Source organism: Hyla sarda, unplaced genomic scaffold, assembly GCF_029499605.1.
Source record: "Hyla sarda isolate aHylSar1 unplaced genomic scaffold, aHylSar1.hap1 scaffold_316, whole genome shotgun sequence".
Lineage (NCBI taxonomy): Eukaryota > Metazoa > Chordata > Amphibia > Anura > Hylidae > Hyla > Hyla sarda.
Window position 1 is genome coordinate 309,937 of NW_026609890.1, and position 19,052 is coordinate 328,988.

Here is a 19,052-nt window from a genome sequence, read left to right on the forward strand (position 1 = left end):
GTTAATTTTCAGTTTATCGTTACAGTTGGTGTTATTCCATGTCGGAAGGGACGCAGCTACAGCCAGTGGGGTAACTAGAGACAGGCAGGCAGCTATGTGCAACAAAGGTAGGCGTGTTGTTTTCATATGCAGATCTGAAATATTGTCTTATATGCAAGAGGAGGAGTGATGGGGGTTCAGGCAAAAGCCAGGCTATGGATTGCATTGCTAAATGCTCCATCAGAGTGCAATGGTCGCCTGTCCTTTTTTTAAGTGATGATGTGGGTTTAGCCTGTGCTGTATGTATGTATGGGTGGCTGACTGCCACCCACCCAGAGAGTGTATGGGAGGCTGGTTGGCTGCCAGCCTTCCTTCCATTCCTATGAGTAATGTGAGTGCTCATGAAGGGGACATGGTTGGGTCCACCCCTTTCCCGGTTATCCCCTCTAGGCCTTTTGGCTTAGATCAAGTGTAAAAAAAGAAAGGATCTTGCGACAGATCGCATCCTGAGGCACGTTTTTTTTTGTGTGAATACTTGCACTTGGGTGACTTGTGAGCACATACTGATACATACGTTCCCTATCTGGGGACCATAAATTAAATGGATTTTTGAGAAAGGGAGCTGATTTGGAAGCTTGCTTCTGTCGCCCTATGCATTGACCCGATGTGGCAGTATATTCGGGTAGTGAACAGTGCACCACCCCATTCCAGTGTTAAACAAGAAAGATTCTCATTTAATCCTCCGTGGGTGAGAATTTGAGTTTGAGAATTGGAGACCAAAATGATGAGTTGCACTGACTGGTTTATGAACGTCTATTCATTTAGCGTTTTAATGACCATGTTTGCACACTGATTGGTGTAAAAAAATAAGATAAAACTAAATAATAATAATCTAGCACACCTGTGCAGGTTTGACATGACATGACAGGTAGCTGTCTTGTGGGTGGTGCTGAATCCTGTTAAATGACGTGAGGGTCTCATGCCTATACACAAGGGTGTGTCATTGCTGTTGCTTGACCATGCATTGGTATCTGTGGTCAGTGAATGATAAAAACAAAATTTACCATCCATTGATGGATGGGAAATCCGCCATGAGGCATTTGTTTTTAGAAACTGCTGCTCACAACCAATGTTGCAATGGAGTGTCTCCATCTGCTGGTGGTATTGGAAAGGCATTAGTGCTATGACAGGGTCTGAAGAAGAAGAAGAAGAAGAAGAAGAAGAAGACGGAAAAAAATATATATAAAAAGAAAAAGAGAGAGAGAGAGAGAGAGACTGACTTAGTGAGCGAGTGAGTGAGAGAGTGAGAGTGAGTGAGAGTGAATGAGTGAGTGAGTGATTGAGTGAGTGAGTGAGTGAGTGAGAACAAATGAGTTAAAGCAAGTGAGTGAGAGAGATCGAATGAATGAAAGTCTGAATGACAGAAAGAAAAAAGGATGAAGAAAGAAGCATGAAGAAAAAAAAATGTATATGGAGTTGCTGACATGAGTGCAATCTACAAAGCCGTTGAGGCTGATCCTCATGGGAGGATTATTGCACCAGGACCCTTAGCACTTTTAAAATGCCATTCAATGCCACGGGCTAGATGTAAACTGCAGATGACCATGTTGTGGTAGTTACCATGGATACCCAAGTGATGTGTGAGCTAACACATAGGCCCAACAGATTCCAAGAAGGCCAGAATCACCAGCGGCACCACCATCGATTGTCAGGTCACCCGGATTCAGCAAATACCAGAGTCCAAAATGATGCAGGTTTATACTGTTAATTTTCAGTTTATCGTTACAGTTGGTGTTATTCCATGTCGGAAGGGACGCAGCTACAGCCAGTGGGGTAACTAGAGACAGGCAGGCAGCTATGTGCAACAAAGGTAGGCGTGTTGTTTTCATATGCAGATCTGAAATATTGTCTTATATGCAAGAGGAGGAGTGATGGGGGTTCAGGCAAAAGCCAGGCTATGGATTGCATTGCTAAATGCTCCATCAGAGTGCAATGGTCGCCTGTCCTTTTTTTAAGTGATGATGTGGGTTTAGCCTGTGCTGTATGTATGTATGGGTGGCTGACTGCCACCCACCCAGAGAGTGTATGGGAGGCTGGTTGGCTGCCAGCCTTCCTTCCATTCCTATGAGTAATGTGAGTGCTCATGAAGGGGACATGGTTGGGTCCACCCCTTTCCCGGTTATCCCCTCTAGGCCTTTTGGCTTAGATCAAGTGTAAAAAAAGAAAGGATCTTGCGACAGATCGCATCCTGAGGCACGTTTTTTTTTGTGTGAATACTTGCACTTGGGTGACTTGTGAGCACATACTGATACATACGTTCCCTATCTGGGGACCATAAATTAAATGGATTTTTGAGAAAGGGAGCTGATTTGGAAGCTTGCTTCTGTCGCCCTATGCATTGACCCGATGTGGCAGTATATTCGGGTAGTGAACAGTGCACCACCCCATTCCAGTGTTAAACAAGAAAGATTCTCATTTAATCCTCCGTGGGTGAGAATTTGAGTTTGAGAATTGGAGACCAAAATGATGAGTTGCACTGACTGGTTTATGAACGTCTATTCATTTAGCGTTTTAATGACCATGTTTGCACACTGATTGGTGTAAAAAAATAAGATAAAACTAAATAATAATAATCTAGCACACCTGTGCAGGTTTGACATGACATGACAGGTAGCTGTCTTGTGGGTGGTGCTGAATCCTGTTAAATGACGTGAGGGTCTCATGCCTATACACAAGGGTGTGTCATTGCTGTTGCTTGACCATGCATTGGTATCTGTGGTCAGTGAATGATAAAAACAAAATTTACCATCCATTGATGGATGGGAAATCCGCCATGAGGCATTTGTTTTTAGAAACTGCTGCTCACAACCAATGTTGCAATGGAGTGTCTCCATCTGCTGGTGGTATTGGAAAGGCATTAGTGCTATGACAGGGTCTGAAGAAGAAGAAGAAGAAGAAGAAGAAGAAGAAGAAGACGGAAAAAAATATATATAAAAAGAAAAAGAGAGAGAGAGAGAGAGAGACTGACTTAGTGAGCGAGTGAGTGAGAGAGTGAGAGTGAGTGAGAGTGAATGAGTGAGTGAGTGATTGAGTGAGTGAGTGAGTGAGTGAGAACAAATGAGTTAAAGCAAGTGAGTGAGAGAGATCGAATGAATGAAAGTCTGAATGACAGAAAGAAAAAAGGATGAAGAAAGAAGCATGAAGAAAAAAAAATGTATATGGAGTTGCTGACATGAGTGCAATCTACAAAGCCGTTGAGGCTGATCCTCATGGGAGGATTATTGCACCAGGACCCTTAGCACTTTTAAAATGCCATTCAATGCCACGGGCTAGATGTAAACTGCAGATGACCATGTTGTGGTAGTTACCATGGATACCCAAGTGATGTGTGAGCTAACACATAGGCCCAACAGATTCCAAGAAGGCCAGAATCACCAGCGGCACCACCATCGATTGTCAGGTCACCCGGATTCAGCAAATACCAGAGTCCAAAATGATGCAGGTTTATACTGTTAATTTTCAGTTTATCGTTACAGTTGGTGTTATTCCATGTCGGAAGGGACGCAGCTACAGCCAGTGGGGTAACTAGAGACAGGCAGGCAGCTATGTGCAACAAAGGTAGGCGTGTTGTTTTCATATGCAGATCTGAAATATTGTCTTATATGCAAGAGGAGGAGTGATGGGGGTTCAGGCAAAAGCCAGGCTATGGATTGCATTGCTAAATGCTCCATCAGAGTGCAATGGTCGCCTGTCCTTTTTTTAAGTGATGATGTGGGTTTAGCCTGTGCTGTATGTATGTATGGGTGGCTGACTGCCACCCACCCAGAGAGTGTATGGGAGGCTGGTTGGCTGCCAGCCTTCCTTCCATTCCTATGAGTAATGTGAGTGCTCATGAAGGGGACATGGTTGGGTCCACCCCTTTCCCGGTTATCCCCTCTAGGCCTTTTGGCTTAGATCAAGTGTAAAAAAAGAAAGGATCTTGCGACAGATCGCATCCTGAGGCACGTTTTTTTTTGTGTGAATACTTGCACTTGGGTGACTTGTGAGCACATACTGATACATACGTTCCCTATCTGGGGACCATAAATTAAATGGATTTTTGAGAAAGGGAGCTGATTTGGAAGCTTGCTTCTGTCGCCCTATGCATTGACCCGATGTGGCAGTATATTCGGGTAGTGAACAGTGCACCACCCCATTCCAGTGTTAAACAAGAAAGATTCTCATTTAATCCTCCGTGGGTGAGAATTTGAGTTTGAGAATTGGAGACCAAAATGATGAGTTGCACTGACTGGTTTATGAACGTCTATTCATTTAGCGTTTTAATGACCATGTTTGCACACTGATTGGTGTAAAAAAATAAAATAAAACTAAATAATAATAATCTAGCACACCTGTGCAGGTTTGACATGACATGACAGGTAGCTGTCTTGTGGGTGGTGCTGAATCCTGTTAAATGACGTGAGGGTCTCATGCCTATACACAAGGGTGTGTCATTGCTGTTGCTTGACCATGCATTGGTATCTGTGGTCAGTGAATGATAAAAACAAAATTTACCATCCATTGATGGATGGGAAATCCGCCATGAGGCATTTGTTTTTAGAAACTGCTGCTCACAACCAATGTTGCAATGGAGTGTCTCCATCTGCTGGTGGTATTGGAAAGGCATTAGTGCTATGACAGGGTCTGAAGAAGAAGAAGAAGAAGAAGAAGAAGAAGAAGAAGAAGACGGAAAAAAATATATATAAAAAGAAAAAGAGAGAGAGAGAGAGAGACTGACTTAGTGAGCGAGTGAGTGAGAGAGTGAGAGTGAGTGAGAGTGAATGAGTGAGTGAGTGATTGAGTGAGTGAGTGAGTGAGAACAAATGAGTTAAAGCAAGTGAGTGAGAGAGATCGAATGAATGAAAGTCTGAATGACAGAAAGAAAAAAGGATGAAGAAAGAAGCATGAAGAAAAAAAAATGTATATGGAGTTGCTGACATGAGTGCAATCTACAAAGCCGTTGAGGCTGATCCTCATGGGAGGATTATTGCACCAGGACCCTTAGCACTTTTAAAATGCCATTCAATGCCACGGGCTAGATGTAAACTGCAGATGACCATGTTGTGGTAGTTACCATGGATACCCAAGTGATGTGTGAGCTAACACATAGGCCCAACAGATTCCAAGAAGGCCAGAATCACCAGCGGCACCACCATCGATTGTCAGGTCACCCGGATTCAGCAAATACCAGAGTCCAAAATGATGCAGGTTTATACTGTTAATTTTCAGTTTATCGTTACAGTTGGTGTTATTCCATGTCGGAAGGGACGCAGCTACAGCCAGTGGGGTAACTAGAGACAGGCAGGCAGCTATGTGCAACAAAGGTAGGCGTGTTGTTTTCATATGCAGATCTGAAATATTGTCTTATATGCAAGAGGAGGAGTGATGGGGGTTCAGGCAAAAGCCAGGCTATGGATTGCATTGCTAAATGCTCCATCAGAGTGCAATGGTCGCCTGTCCTTTTTTTAAGTGATGATGTGGGTTTAGCCTGTGCTGTATGTATGTATGGGTGGCTGACTGCCACCCACCCAGAGAGTGTATGGGAGGCTGGTTGGCTGCCAGCCTTCCTTCCATTCCTATGAGTAATGTGAGTGCTCATGAAGGGGACATGGTTGGGTCCACCCCTTTCCCGGTTATCCCCTCTAGGCCTTTTGGCTTAGATCAAGTGTAAAAAAAGAAAGGATCTTGCGACAGATCGCATCCTGAGGCACGTTTTTTTTTGTGTGAATACTTGCACTTGGGTGACTTGTGAGCACATACTGATACATACGTTCCCTATCTGGGGACCATAAATTAAATGGATTTTTGAGAAAGGGAGCTGATTTGGAAGCTTGCTTCTGTCGCCCTATGCATTGACCCGATGTGGCAGTATATTCGGGTAGTGAACAGTGCACCACCCCATTCCAGTGTTAAACAAGAAAGATTCTCATTTAATCCTCCGTGGGTGAGAATTTGAGTTTGAGAATTGGAGACCAAAATGATGAGTTGCACTGACTGGTTTATGAACGTCTATTCATTTAGCGTTTTAATGACCATGTTTGCACACTGATTGGTGTAAAAAAATAAAATAAAACTAAATAATAATAATCTAGCACACCTGTGCAGGTTTGACATGACATGACAGGTAGCTGTCTTGTGGGTGGTGCTGAATCCTGTTAAATGACGTGAGGGTCTCATGCCTATACACAAGGGTGTGTCATTGCTGTTGCTTGACCATGCATTGGTATCTGTGGTCAGTGAATGATAAAAACAAAATTTACCATCCATTGATGGATGGGAAATCCGCCATGAGGCATTTGTTTTTAGAAACTGCTGCTCACAACCAATGTTGCAATGGAGTGTCTCCATCTGCTGGTGGTATTGGAAAGGCATTAGTGCTATGACAGGGTCTGAAGAAGAAGAAGAAGAAGAAGAAGAAGAAGAAGAAGAAGACGGAAAAAAATATATATAAAAAGAAAAAGAGAGAGAGAGAGAGACTGACTTAGTGAGCGAGTGAGTGAGAGAGTGAGAGTGAGTGAGAGTGAATGAGTGAGTGAGTGATTGAGTGAGTGAGTGAGTGAGTGAGAACAAATGAGTTAAAGCAAGTGAGTGAGAGAGATCGAATGAATGAAAGTCTGAATGACAGAAAGAAAAAAGGATGAAGAAAGAAGCATGAAGAAAAAAAAATGTATATGGAGTTGCTGACATGAGTGCAATCTACAAAGCCGTTGAGGCTGATCCTCATGGGAGGATTATTGCACCAGGACCCTTAGCACTTTTAAAATGCCATTCAATGCCACGGGCTAGATGTAAACTGCAGATGACCATGTTGTGGTAGTTACCATGGATACCCAAGTGATGTGTGAGCTAACACATAGGCCCAACAGATTCCAAGAAGGCCAGAATCACCAGCGGCACCACCATCGATTGTCAGGTCACCCGGATTCAGCAAATACCAGAGTCCAAAATGATGCAGGTTTATACTGTTAATTTTCAGTTTATCGTTACAGTTGGTGTTATTCCATGTCGGAAGGGACGCAGCTACAGCCAGTGGGGTAACTAGAGACAGGCAGGCAGCTATGTGCAACAAAGGTAGGCGTGTTGTTTTCATATGCAGATCTGAAATATTGTCTTATATGCAAGAGGAGGAGTGATGGGGGTTCAGGCAAAAGCCAGGCTATGGATTGCATTGCTAAATGCTCCATCAGAGTGCAATGGTCGCCTGTCCTTTTTTTAAGTGATGATGTGGGTTTAGCCTGTGCTGTATGTATGTATGGGTGGCTGACTGCCACCCACCCAGAGAGTGTATGGGAGGCTGGTTGGCTGCCAGCCTTCCTTCCATTCCTATGAGTAATGTGAGTGCTCATGAAGGGGACATGGTTGGGTCCACCCCTTTCCCGGTTATCCCCTCTAGGCCTTTTGGCTTAGATCAAGTGTAAAAAAAGAAAGGATCTTGCGACAGATCGCATCCTGAGGCACGTTTTTTTTTGTGTGAATACTTGCACTTGGGTGACTTGTGAGCACATACTGATACATACGTTCCCTATCTGGGGACCATAAATTAAATGGATTTTTGAGAAAGGGAGCTGATTTGGAAGCTTGCTTCTGTCGCCCTATGCATTGACCCGATGTGGCAGTATATTCGGGTAGTGAACAGTGCACCACCCCATTCCAGTGTTAAACAAGAAAGATTCTCATTTAATCCTCCGTGGGTGAGAATTTGAGTTTGAGAATTGGAGACCAAAATGATGAGTTGCACTGACTGGTTTATGAACGTCTATTCATTTAGCGTTTTAATGACCATGTTTGCACACTGATTGGTGTAAAAAAATAAAATAAAACTAAATAATAATAATCTAGCACACCTGTGCAGGTTTGACATGACATGACAGGTAGCTGTCTTGTGGGTGGTGCTGAATCCTGTTAAATGACGTGAGGGTCTCATGCCTATACACAAGGGTGTGTCATTGCTGTTGCTTGACCATGCATTGGTATCTGTGGTCAGTGAATGATAAAAACAAAATTTACCATCCATTGATGGATGGGAAATCCGCCATGAGGCATTTGTTTTTAGAAACTGCTGCTCACAACCAATGTTGCAATGGAGTGTCTCCATCTGCTGGTGGTATTGGAAAGGCATTAGTGCTATGACAGGGTCTGAAGAAGAAGAAGAAGAAGAAGACGGAAAAAAATATATATAAAAAGAAAAAGAGAGAGAGAGAGAGAGAGACTGACTTAGTGAGCGAGTGAGTGAGAGAGTGAGAGTGAGTGAGAGTGAATGAGTGAGTGAGTGATTGAGTGAGTGAGTGAGTGAGTGAGAACAAATGAGTTAAAGCAAGTGAGTGAGAGAGATCGAATGAATGAAAGTCTGAATGACAGAAAGAAAAAAGGATGAAGAAAGAAGCATGAAGAAAAAAAATGTATATGGAGTTGCTGACATGAGTGCAATCTACAAAGCCGTTGAGGCTGATCCTCATGGGAGGATTATTGCACCAGGACCCTTAGCACTTTTAAAATGCCATTCAATGCCACGGGCTAGATGTAAACTGCAGATGACCATGTTGTGGTAGTTACCATGGATACCCAAGTGATGTGTGAGCTAACACATAGGCCCAACAGATTCCAAGAAGGCCAGAATCACCAGCGGCACCACCATCGATTGTCAGGTCACCCGGATTCAGCAAATACCAGAGTCCAAAATGATGCAGGTTTATACTGTTAATTTTCAGTTTATCGTTACAGTTGGTGTTATTCCATGTCGGAAGGGACGCAGCTACAGCCAGTGGGGTAACTAGAGACAGGCAGGCAGCTATGTGCAACAAAGGTAGGCGTGTTGTTTTCATATGCAGATCTGAAATATTGTCTTATATGCAAGAGGAGGAGTGATGGGGGTTCAGGCAAAAGCCAGGCTATGGATTGCATTGCTAAATGCTCCATCAGAGTGCAATGGTCGCCTGTCCTTTTTTTAAGTGATGATGTGGGTTTAGCCTGTGCTGTATGTATGTATGGGTGGCTGACTGCCACCCACCCAGAGAGTGTATGGGAGGCTGGTTGGCTGCCAGCCTTCCTTCCATTCCTATGAGTAATGTGAGTGCTCATGAAGGGGACATGGTTGGGTCCACCCCTTTCCCGGTTATCCCCTCTAGGCCTTTTGGCTTAGATCAAGTGTAAAAAAAGAAAGGATCTTGCGACAGATCGCATCCTGAGGCACGTTTTTTTTTGTGTGAATACTTGCACTTGGGTGACTTGTGAGCACATACTGATACATACGTTCCCTATCTGGGGACCATAAATTAAATGGATTTTTGAGAAAGGGAGCTGATTTGGAAGCTTGCTTCTGTCGCCCTATGCATTGACCCGATGTGGCAGTATATTCGGGTAGTGAACAGTGCACCACCCCATTCCAGTGTTAAACAAGAAAGATTCTCATTTAATCCTCCGTGGGTGAGAATTTGAGTTTGAGAATTGGAGACCAAAATGATGAGTTGCACTGACTGGTTTATGAACGTCTATTCATTTAGCGTTTTAATGACCATGTTTGCACACTGATTGGTGTAAAAAAATAAAATAAAACTAAATAATAATAATCTAGCACACCTGTGCAGGTTTGACATGACATGACAGGTAGCTGTCTTGTGGGTGGTGCTGAATCCTGTTAAATGACGTGAGGGTCTCATGCCTATACACAAGGGTGTGTCATTGCTGTTGCTTGACCATGCATTGGTATCTGTGGTCAGTGAATGATAAAAACAAAATTTACCATCCATTGATGGATGGGAAATCCGCCATGAGGCATTTGTTTTTAGAAACTGCTGCTCACAACCAATGTTGCAATGGAGTGTCTCCATCTGCTGGTGGTATTGGAAAGGCATTAGTGCTATGACAGGGTCTGAAGAAGAAGAAGAAGAAGAAGAAGACGGAAAAAAATATATATAAAAAGAAAAAGAGAGAGAGAGAGAGAGAGACTGACTTAGTGAGCGAGTGAGTGAGAGAGTGAGAGTGAGTGAGAGTGAATGAGTGAGTGAGTGAGTGAGTGAGTGAGTGAGTGAGTGAGAACAAATGAGTTAAAGCAAGTGAGTGAGAGAGATCGAATGAATGAAAGTCTGAATGACAGAAAGAAAAAAGGATGAAGAAAGAAGCATGAAGAAAAAAAAATGTATATGGAGTTGCTGACATGAGTGCAATCTACAAAGCCGTTGAGGCTGATCCTCATGGGAGGATTATTGCACCAGGACCCTTAGCACTTTTAAAATGCCATTCAATGCCACGGGCTAGATGTAAACTGCAGATGACCATGTTGTGGTAGTTACCATGGATACCCAAGTGATGTGTGAGCTAACACATAGGCCCAACAGATTCCAAGAAGGCCAGAATCACCAGCGGCACCACCATCGATTGTCAGGTCACCCGGATTCAGCAAATACCAGAGTCCAAAATGATGCAGGTTTATACTGTTAATTTTCAGTTTATCGTTACAGTTGGTGTTATTCCATGTCGGAAGGGACGCAGCTACAGCCAGTGGGGTAACTAGAGACAGGCAGGCAGCTATGTGCAACAAAGGTAGGCGTGTTGTTTTCATATGCAGATCTGAAATATTGTCTTATATGCAAGAGGAGGAGTGATGGGGGTTCAGGCAAAAGCCAGGCTATGGATTGCATTGCTAAATGCTCCATCAGAGTGCAATGGTCGCCTGTCCTTTTTTTAAGTGATGATGTGGGTTTAGCCTGTGCTGTATGTATGTATGGGTGGCTGACTGCCACCCACCCAGAGAGTGTATGGGAGGCTGGTTGGCTGCCAGCCTTCCTTCCATTCCTATGAGTAATGTGAGTGCTCATGAAGGGGACATGGTTGGGTCCACCCCTTTCCCGGTTATCCCCTCTAGGCCTTTTGGCTTAGATCAAGTGTAAAAAAAGAAAGGATCTTGCGACAGATCGCATCCTGAGGCACGTTTTTTTTTGTGTGAATACTTGCACTTGGGTGACTTGTGAGCACATACTGATACATACGTTCCCTATCTGGGGACCATAAATTAAATGGATTTTTGAGAAAGGGAGCTGATTTGGAAGCTTGCTTCTGTCGCCCTATGCATTGACCCGATGTGGCAGTATATTCGGGTAGTGAACAGTGCACCACCCCATTCCAGTGTTAAACAAGAAAGATTCTCATTTAATCCTCCGTGGGTGAGAATTTGAGTTTGAGAATTGGAGACCAAAATGATGAGTTGCACTGACTGGTTTATGAACGTCTATTCATTTAGCGTTTTAATGACCATGTTTGCACACTGATTGGTGTAAAAAAATAAAATAAAACTAAATAATAATAATCTAGCACACCTGTGCAGGTTTGACATGACATGACAGGTAGCTGTCTTGTGGGTGGTGCTGAATCCTGTTAAATGACGTGAGGGTCTCATGCCTATACACAAGGGTGTGTCATTGCTGTTGCTTGACCATGCATTGGTATCTGTGGTCAGTGAATGATAAAAACAAAATTTACCATCCATTGATGGATGGGAAATCCGCCATGAGGCATTTGTTTTTAGAAACTGCTGCTCACAACCAATGTTGCAATGGAGTGTCTCCATCTGCTGGTGGTATTGGAAAGGCATTAGTGCTATGACAGGGTCTGAAGAAGAAGAAGACGGAAAAAAATATATATAAAAAGAAAAAGAGAGAGAGAGAGAGAGAGAGACTGACTTAGTGAGCGAGTGAGTGAGAGAGTGAGAGTGAGTGAGAGTGAATGAGTGAGTGAGTGATTGAGTGAGTGAGTGAGTGAGTGAGAACAAATGAGTTAAAGCAAGTGAGTGAGAGAGATCGAATGAATGAAAGTCTGAATGACAGAAAGAAAAAAGGATGAAGAAAGAAGCATGAAGAAAAAAAAATGTATATGGAGTTGCTGACATGAGTGCAATCTACAAAGCCGTTGAGGCTGATCCTCATGGGAGGATTATTGCACCAGGACCCTTAGCACTTTTAAAATGCCATTCAATGCCACGGGCTAGATGTAAACTGCAGATGACCATGTTGTGGTAGTTACCATGGATACCCAAGTGATGTGTGAGCTAACACATAGGCCCAACAGATTCCAAGAAGGCCAGAATCACCAGCGGCACCACCATCGATTGTCAGGTCACCCGGATTCAGCAAATACCAGAGTCCAAAATGATGCAGGTTTATACTGTTAATTTTCAGTTTATCGTTACAGTTGGTGTTATTCCATGTCGGAAGGGACGCAGCTACAGCCAGTGGGGTAACTAGAGACAGGCAGGCAGCTATGTGCAACAAAGGTAGGCGTGTTGTTTTCATATGCAGATCTGAAATATTGTCTTATATGCAAGAGGAGGAGTGATGGGGGTTCAGGCAAAAGCCAGGCTATGGATTGCATTGCTAAATGCTCCATCAGAGTGCAATGGTCGCCTGTCCTTTTTTTAAGTGATGATGTGGGTTTAGCCTGTGCTGTATGTATGTATGGGTGGCTGACTGCCACCCACCCAGAGAGTGTATGGGAGGCTGGTTGGCTGCCAGCCTTCCTTCCATTCCTATGAGTAATGTGAGTGCTCATGAAGGGGACATGGTTGGGTCCACCCCTTTCCCGGTTATCCCCTCTAGGCCTTTTGGCTTAGATCAAGTGTAAAAAAAGAAAGGATCTTGCGACAGATCGCATCCTGAGGCACGTTTTTTTTTGTGTGAATACTTGCACTTGGGTGACTTGTGAGCACATACTGATACATACGTTCCCTATCTGGGGACCATAAATTAAATGGATTTTTGAGAAAGGGAGCTGATTTGGAAGCTTGCTTCTGTCGCCCTATGCATTGACCCGATGTGGCAGTATATTCGGGTAGTGAACAGTGCACCACCCCATTCCAGTGTTAAACAAGAAAGATTCTCATTTAATCCTCCGTGGGTGAGAATTTGAGTTTGAGAATTGGAGACCAAAATGATGAGTTGCACTGACTGGTTTATGAACGTCTATTCATTTAGCGTTTTAATGACCATGTTTGCACACTGATTGGTGTAAAAAAATAAAATAAAACTAAATAATAATAATCTAGCACACCTGTGCAGGTTTGACATGACATGACAGGTAGCTGTCTTGTGGGTGGTGCTGAATCCTGTTAAATGACGTGAGGGTCTCATGCCTATACACAAGGGTGTGTCATTGCTGTTGCTTGACCATGCATTGGTATCTGTGGTCAGTGAATGATAAAAACAAAATTTACCATCCATTGATGGATGGGAAATCCGCCATGAGGCATTTGTTTTTAGAAACTGCTGCTCACAACCAATGTTGCAATGGAGTGTCTCCATCTGCTGGTGGTATTGGAAAGGCATTAGTGCTATGACAGGGTCTGAAGAAGAAGAAGAAGAAGAAGAAGAAGAAGACGGAAAAAAATATATATAAAAAGAAAAAGAGAGAGAGAGAGAGAGAGAGAGACTGACTTAGTGAGCGAGTGAGTGAGAGAGTGAGAGTGAGTGAGAGTGAATGAGTGAGTGAGTGATTGAGTGAGTGAGTGAGTGAGTGAGAACAAATGAGTTAAAGCAAGTGAGTGAGAGAGATCGAATGAATGAAAGTCTGAATGACAGAAAGAAAAAAGGATGAAGAAAGAAGCATGAAGAAAAAAAAATGTATATGGAGTTGCTGACATGAGTGCAATCTACAAAGCCGTTGAGGCTGATCCTCATGGGAGGATTATTGCACCAGGACCCTTAGCACTTTTAAAATGCCATTCAATGCCACGGGCTAGATGTAAACTGCAGATGACCATGTTGTGGTAGTTACCATGGATACCCAAGTGATGTGTGAGCTAACACATAGGCCCAACAGATTCCAAGAAGGCCAGAATCACCAGCGGCACCACCATCGATTGTCAGGTCACCCGGATTCAGCAAATACCAGAGTCCAAAATGATGCAGGTTTATACTGTTAATTTTCAGTTTATCGTTACAGTTGGTGTTATTCCATGTCGGAAGGGACGCAGCTACAGCCAGTGGGGTAACTAGAGACAGGCAGGCAGCTATGTGCAACAAAGGTAGGCGTGTTGTTTTCATATGCAGATCTGAAATATTGTCTTATATGCAAGAGGAGGAGTGATGGGGGTTCAGGCAAAAGCCAGGCTATGGATTGCATTGCTAAATGCTCCATCAGAGTGCAATGGTCGCCTGTCCTTTTTTTAAGTGATGATGTGGGTTTAGCCTGTGCTGTATGTATGTATGGGTGGCTGACTGCCACCCACCCAGAGAGTGTATGGGAGGCTGGTTGGCTGCCAGCCTTCCTTCCATTCCTATGAGTAATGTGAGTGCTCATGAAGGGGACATGGTTGGGTCCACCCCTTTCCCGGTTATCCCCTCTAGGCCTTTTGGCTTAGATCAAGTGTAAAAAAAGAAAGGATCTTGCGACAGATCGCATCCTGAGGCACGTTTTTTTTTTGTGTGAATACTTGCACTTGGGTGACTTGTGAGCACATACTGATACATACGTTCCCTATCTGGGGACCATAAATTAAATGGATTTTTGAGAAAGGGAGCTGATTTGGAAGCTTGCTTCTGTCGCCCTATGCATTGACCCGATGTGGCAGTATATTCGGGTAGTGAACAGTGCACCACCCCATTCCAGTGTTAAACAAGAAAGATTCTCATTTAATCCTCCGTGGGTGAGAATTTGAGTTTGAGAATTGGAGACCAAAATGATGAGTTGCACTGACTGGTTTATGAACGTCTATTCATTTAGCGTTTTAATGACCATGTTTGCACACTGATTGGTGTAAAAAAATAAGATAAAACTAAATAATAATAATCTAGCACACCTGTGCAGGTTTGACATGACATGACAGGTAGCTGTCTTGTGGGTGGTGCTGAATCCTGTTAAATGACGTGAGGGTCTCATGCCTATACACAAGGGTGTGTCATTGCTGTTGCTTGACCATGCATTGGTATCTGTGGTCAGTGAATGATAAAAACAAAATTTACCATCCATTGATGGATGGGAAATCCGCCATGAGGCATTTGTTTTTAGAAACTGCTGCTCACAACCAATGTTGCAATGGAGTGTCTCCATCTGCTGGTGGTATTGGAAAGGCATTAGTGCTATGACAGGGTCTGAAGAAGAAGAAGAAGAAGAAGAAGACGGAAAAAAATATATATAAAAAGAAAAAGAGAGAGAGAGAGAGAGAGACTGACTTAGTGAGCGAGTGAGTGAGAGAGTGAGAGTGAGTGAGAGTGAATGAGTGAGTGAGTGATTGAGTGAGTGAGTGAGTGAGTGAGAACAAATGAGTTAAAGCAAGTGAGTGAGAGAGATCGAATGAATGAAAGTCTGAATGACAGAAAGAAAAAAGGATGAAGAAAGAAGCATGAAGAAAAAAAAATGTATATGGAGTTGCTGACATGAGTGCAATCTACAAAGCCGTTGAGGCTGATCCTCATGGGAGGATTATTGCACCAGGACCCTTAGCACTTTTAAAATGCCATTCAATGCCACGGGCTAGATGTAAACTGCAGATGACCATGTTGTGGTAGTTACCATGGATACCCAAGTGATGTGTGAGCTAACACATAGGCCCAACAGATTCCAAGAAGGCCAGAATCACCAGCGGCACCACCATCGATTGTCAGGTCACCCGGATTCAGCAAATACCAGAGTCCAAAATGATGCAGGTTTATACTGTTAATTTTCAGTTTATCGTTACAGTTGGTGTTATTCCATGTCGGAAGGGACGCAGCTACAGCCAGTGGGGTAACTAGAGACAGGCAGGCAGCTATGTGCAACAAAGGTAGGCGTGTTGTTTTCATATGCAGATCTGAAATATTGTCTTATATGCAAGAGGAGGAGTGATGGGGGTTCAGGCAAAAGCCAGGCTATGGATTGCATTGCTAAATGCTCCATCAGAGTGCAATGGTCGCCTGTCCTTTTTTTAAGTGATGATGTGGGTTTAGCCTGTGCTGTATGTATGTATGGGTGGCTGACTGCCACCCACCCAGAGAGTGTATGGGAGGCTGGTTGGCTGCCAGCCTTCCTTCCATTCCTATGAGTAATGTGAGTGCTCATGAAGGGGACATGGTTGGGTCCACCCCTTTCCCGGTTATCCCCTCTAGGCCTTTTGGCTTAGATCAAGTGTAAAAAAAGAAAGGATCTTGCGACAGATCGCATCCTGAGGCACGTTTTTTTTTGTGTGAATACTTGCACTTGGGTGACTTGTGAGCACATACTGATACATACGTTCCCTATCTGGGGACCATAAATTAAATGGATTTTTGAGAAAGGGAGCTGATTTGGAAGCTTGCTTCTGTCGCCCTATGCATTGACCCGATGTGGCAGTATATTCGGGTAGTGAACAGTGCACCACCCCATTCCAGTGTTAAACAAGAAAGATTCTCATTTAATCCTCCGTGGGTGAGAATTTGAGTTTGAGAATTGGAGACCAAAATGATGAGTTGCACTGACTGGTTTATGAACGTCTATTCATTTAGCGTTTTAATGACCATGTTTGCACACTGATTGGTGTAAAAAAATAAAATAAAACTAAATAATAATAATCTAGCACACCTGTGCAGGTTTGACATGACATGACAGGTAGCTGTCTTGTGGGTGGTGCTGAATCCTGTTAAATGACGTGAGGGTCTCATGCCTATACACAAGGGTGTGTCATTGCTGTTGCTTGACCATGCATTGGTATCTGTGGTCAGTGAATGATAAAAACAAAATTTACCATCCATTGATGGATGGGAAATCCGCCATGAGGCATTTGTTTTTAGAAACTGCTGCTCACAACCAATGTTGCAATGGAGTGTCTCCATCTGCTGGTGGTATTGGAAAGGCATTAGTGCTATGACAGGGTCTGAAGAAGAAGAAGAAGAAGAAGAAGAAGACGGAAAAAAATATATATAAAAAGAAAAAGAGAGAGAGAGAGAGAGACTGACTTAGTGAGCGAGTGAGTGAGAGAGTGAGAGTGAGTGAGAGTGAATGAGTGAGTGAGTGATTGAGTGAGTGAGTGAGTGAGAACAAATGAGTTAAAGCAAGTGAGTGAGAGAGATCGAATGAATGAAAGTCTGAATGACAGAAAGAAAAAAGGATGAAGAAAGAAGCATGAAGAAAAAAAAATGTATATGGAGTTGCTGACATGAGTGCAATCTACAAAGCCGTTGAGGCTGATCCTCATGGGAGGATTATTGCACCAGGACCCTTAGCACTTTTAAAATGCCATTCAATGCCACGGGCTAGATGTAAACTGCAGATGACCATGTTGTGGTAGTTACCATGGATACCCAAGTGATGTGTGAGCTAACACATAGGCCCAACAGATTCCAAGAAGGCCAGAATCACCAGCGGCACCACCATCGATTGTCAGGTCACCCGGATTCAGCAAATACCAGAGTCCAAAATGATGCAGGTTTATACTGTTAATTTTCAGTTTATCGTTACAGTTGGTGTTATTCCATGTCGGAAGGGACGCAGCTACAGCCAGTGGGGTAACTAGAGACAGGCAGGCAGCTATGTGCAACAAAGGTAGGCGTGTTGTTTTCATATGCAGATCTGAAATATTGTCTTATATGCAAGAGGAGGAGTGATGGGGGTTCAGGCAAAAGCCAGGCTATGGATTGCATTGCTAAATGCTCCATCAGAGTGCAATGGTCGCCTGTCCTTTTTTTAAGTGATGATGTGGGTTTAGCCTGTGCTGTATGTATGTATGGGTGGCTGACTGCCACCCACCCAGAGAGTGTATGGGAGGCTGGTTGGCTGCCAGCCTTCCTTCCATTCCTATGAGTAATGTGAGTGCTCATGAAGGGGACATGGTTGGGTCCACCCCTTTCCCGGTTATCCCCTCTAGGCCTTTTGGCTTAGATCAAGTGTAAAAAAAGAAAGGATCTTGCGACAGATCGCATCCTGAGGCACGTTTTTTTTTGTGTGAATACTTGCACTTGGGTGACTTGTGAGCACATACTGATACATACGTTCCCTATCTGGGGACCATAAATTAAATGGATTTTTGAGAAAGGGAGCTGATTTGGAAGCTTGCTTCTGTCGCCCTATGCATTGACCCGATGTGGCAGTATATTCGGGTAGTGAACAGTGCACCACCCCATTCCAGTGTTAAACAAGAAAGATTCTCATTTAATCCTCCGTGGGTGAGAATTTGAGTTTGAGAATTGGAGACCAAAATGATGAGTTGCACTGACTGGTTTATGAACGTCTATTCATTTAGCGTTTTAATGACCATGTTTGCACACTGATTGGTGTAAAAAAATAAAATAAAACTAAATAATAATAATCTAGCACACCTGTGCAGGTTTGACATGACATGACAGGTAGCTGTCTTGTGGGTGGTGCTGAATCCTGTTAAATGACGTGAGGGTCTCATGCCTATACACAAGGGTGTGTCATTGCTGTTGCTTGACCATGCATTGGTATCTGTGGTCAGTGAATGATAAAAACAAAATTTACCATCCATTGATGGATGGGAAATCCGCCATGAGGCATTTGTTTTTAGAAACTGCTGCTCACAACCAATGTTGCAATGGAGTGTCTCCATCTGCTGGTGGTATTGGAAAGGCATTAGTGCTATGACAGGGTCTGAAGAAGAAGAAGAAGAAGAAGAAGAAGAAGACGGAAAAAAATATATATAAAAAGAAAAAGAGAGAGAGAGAGAGACTGACTTAGTGAGCGAGTGAGTGAGAGAGTGAGAGTGAGTGAGAGTGAATGAGTGAGTGAGTGATTGAGTGAGTGAGTGAGTGAGTGAGAACAAATGAGTTAAAGCAAGTGAGTGAGAGAGATCGAATGAATGAAAGTCTGAATGACAGAAAGAAAAAAGGATGAAGAAAGAAGCATGAAGAAAAAAAAATGTATATGGAGTTGCTGACATGAGTGCAATCTACAAAGCCGTTGAGGCTGATCCTCATGGGAGGATTATTGCACCAGGACCCTTAGCACTTTTAAAATGCCATTCAATGCCACGGGCTAGATGTAAACTGCAGATGACCATGTTGTGGTAGTTACCATGGATACCCAAGTGATGTGTGAGCTAACACATAGGCCCAACAGATTCCAAGAAGGCCAGAATC

General features: G+C 43.5%; 11 pseudogenes; all 11 read left to right on the top strand.

The window, feature by feature from the left end:
• Positions 1-418: 418 nt before the first annotated feature.
• On the top strand, positions 419-682 carry LOC130329261 (U2 spliceosomal RNA; annotated as a pseudogene).
• Positions 683-2,160: 1,478 nt separating this feature from the next.
• On the top strand, positions 2,161-2,424 carry LOC130329263 (U2 spliceosomal RNA; annotated as a pseudogene).
• Positions 2,425-3,908: 1,484 nt separating this feature from the next.
• LOC130329265 (U2 spliceosomal RNA) lies at positions 3,909-4,172 on the top strand (annotated as a pseudogene).
• A 1,481-nt stretch (positions 4,173-5,653) lies between these two features.
• On the top strand, positions 5,654-5,917 carry LOC130329266 (U2 spliceosomal RNA; annotated as a pseudogene).
• Positions 5,918-7,400: 1,483 nt separating this feature from the next.
• On the top strand, positions 7,401-7,664 carry LOC130329267 (U2 spliceosomal RNA; annotated as a pseudogene).
• A 1,468-nt stretch (positions 7,665-9,132) lies between these two features.
• LOC130329268 (U2 spliceosomal RNA) lies at positions 9,133-9,396 on the top strand (annotated as a pseudogene).
• Positions 9,397-10,868: 1,472 nt separating this feature from the next.
• LOC130329269 (U2 spliceosomal RNA) lies at positions 10,869-11,132 on the top strand (annotated as a pseudogene).
• A 1,462-nt stretch (positions 11,133-12,594) lies between these two features.
• On the top strand, positions 12,595-12,858 carry LOC130329271 (U2 spliceosomal RNA; annotated as a pseudogene).
• A 1,482-nt stretch (positions 12,859-14,340) lies between these two features.
• LOC130329298 (U2 spliceosomal RNA) lies at positions 14,341-14,605 on the top strand (annotated as a pseudogene).
• A 1,472-nt stretch (positions 14,606-16,077) lies between these two features.
• On the top strand, positions 16,078-16,341 carry LOC130329272 (U2 spliceosomal RNA; annotated as a pseudogene).
• A 1,469-nt stretch (positions 16,342-17,810) lies between these two features.
• Positions 17,811-18,074, top strand: LOC130329274 (U2 spliceosomal RNA; annotated as a pseudogene).
• Positions 18,075-19,052: the final 978 nt, after the last annotated feature.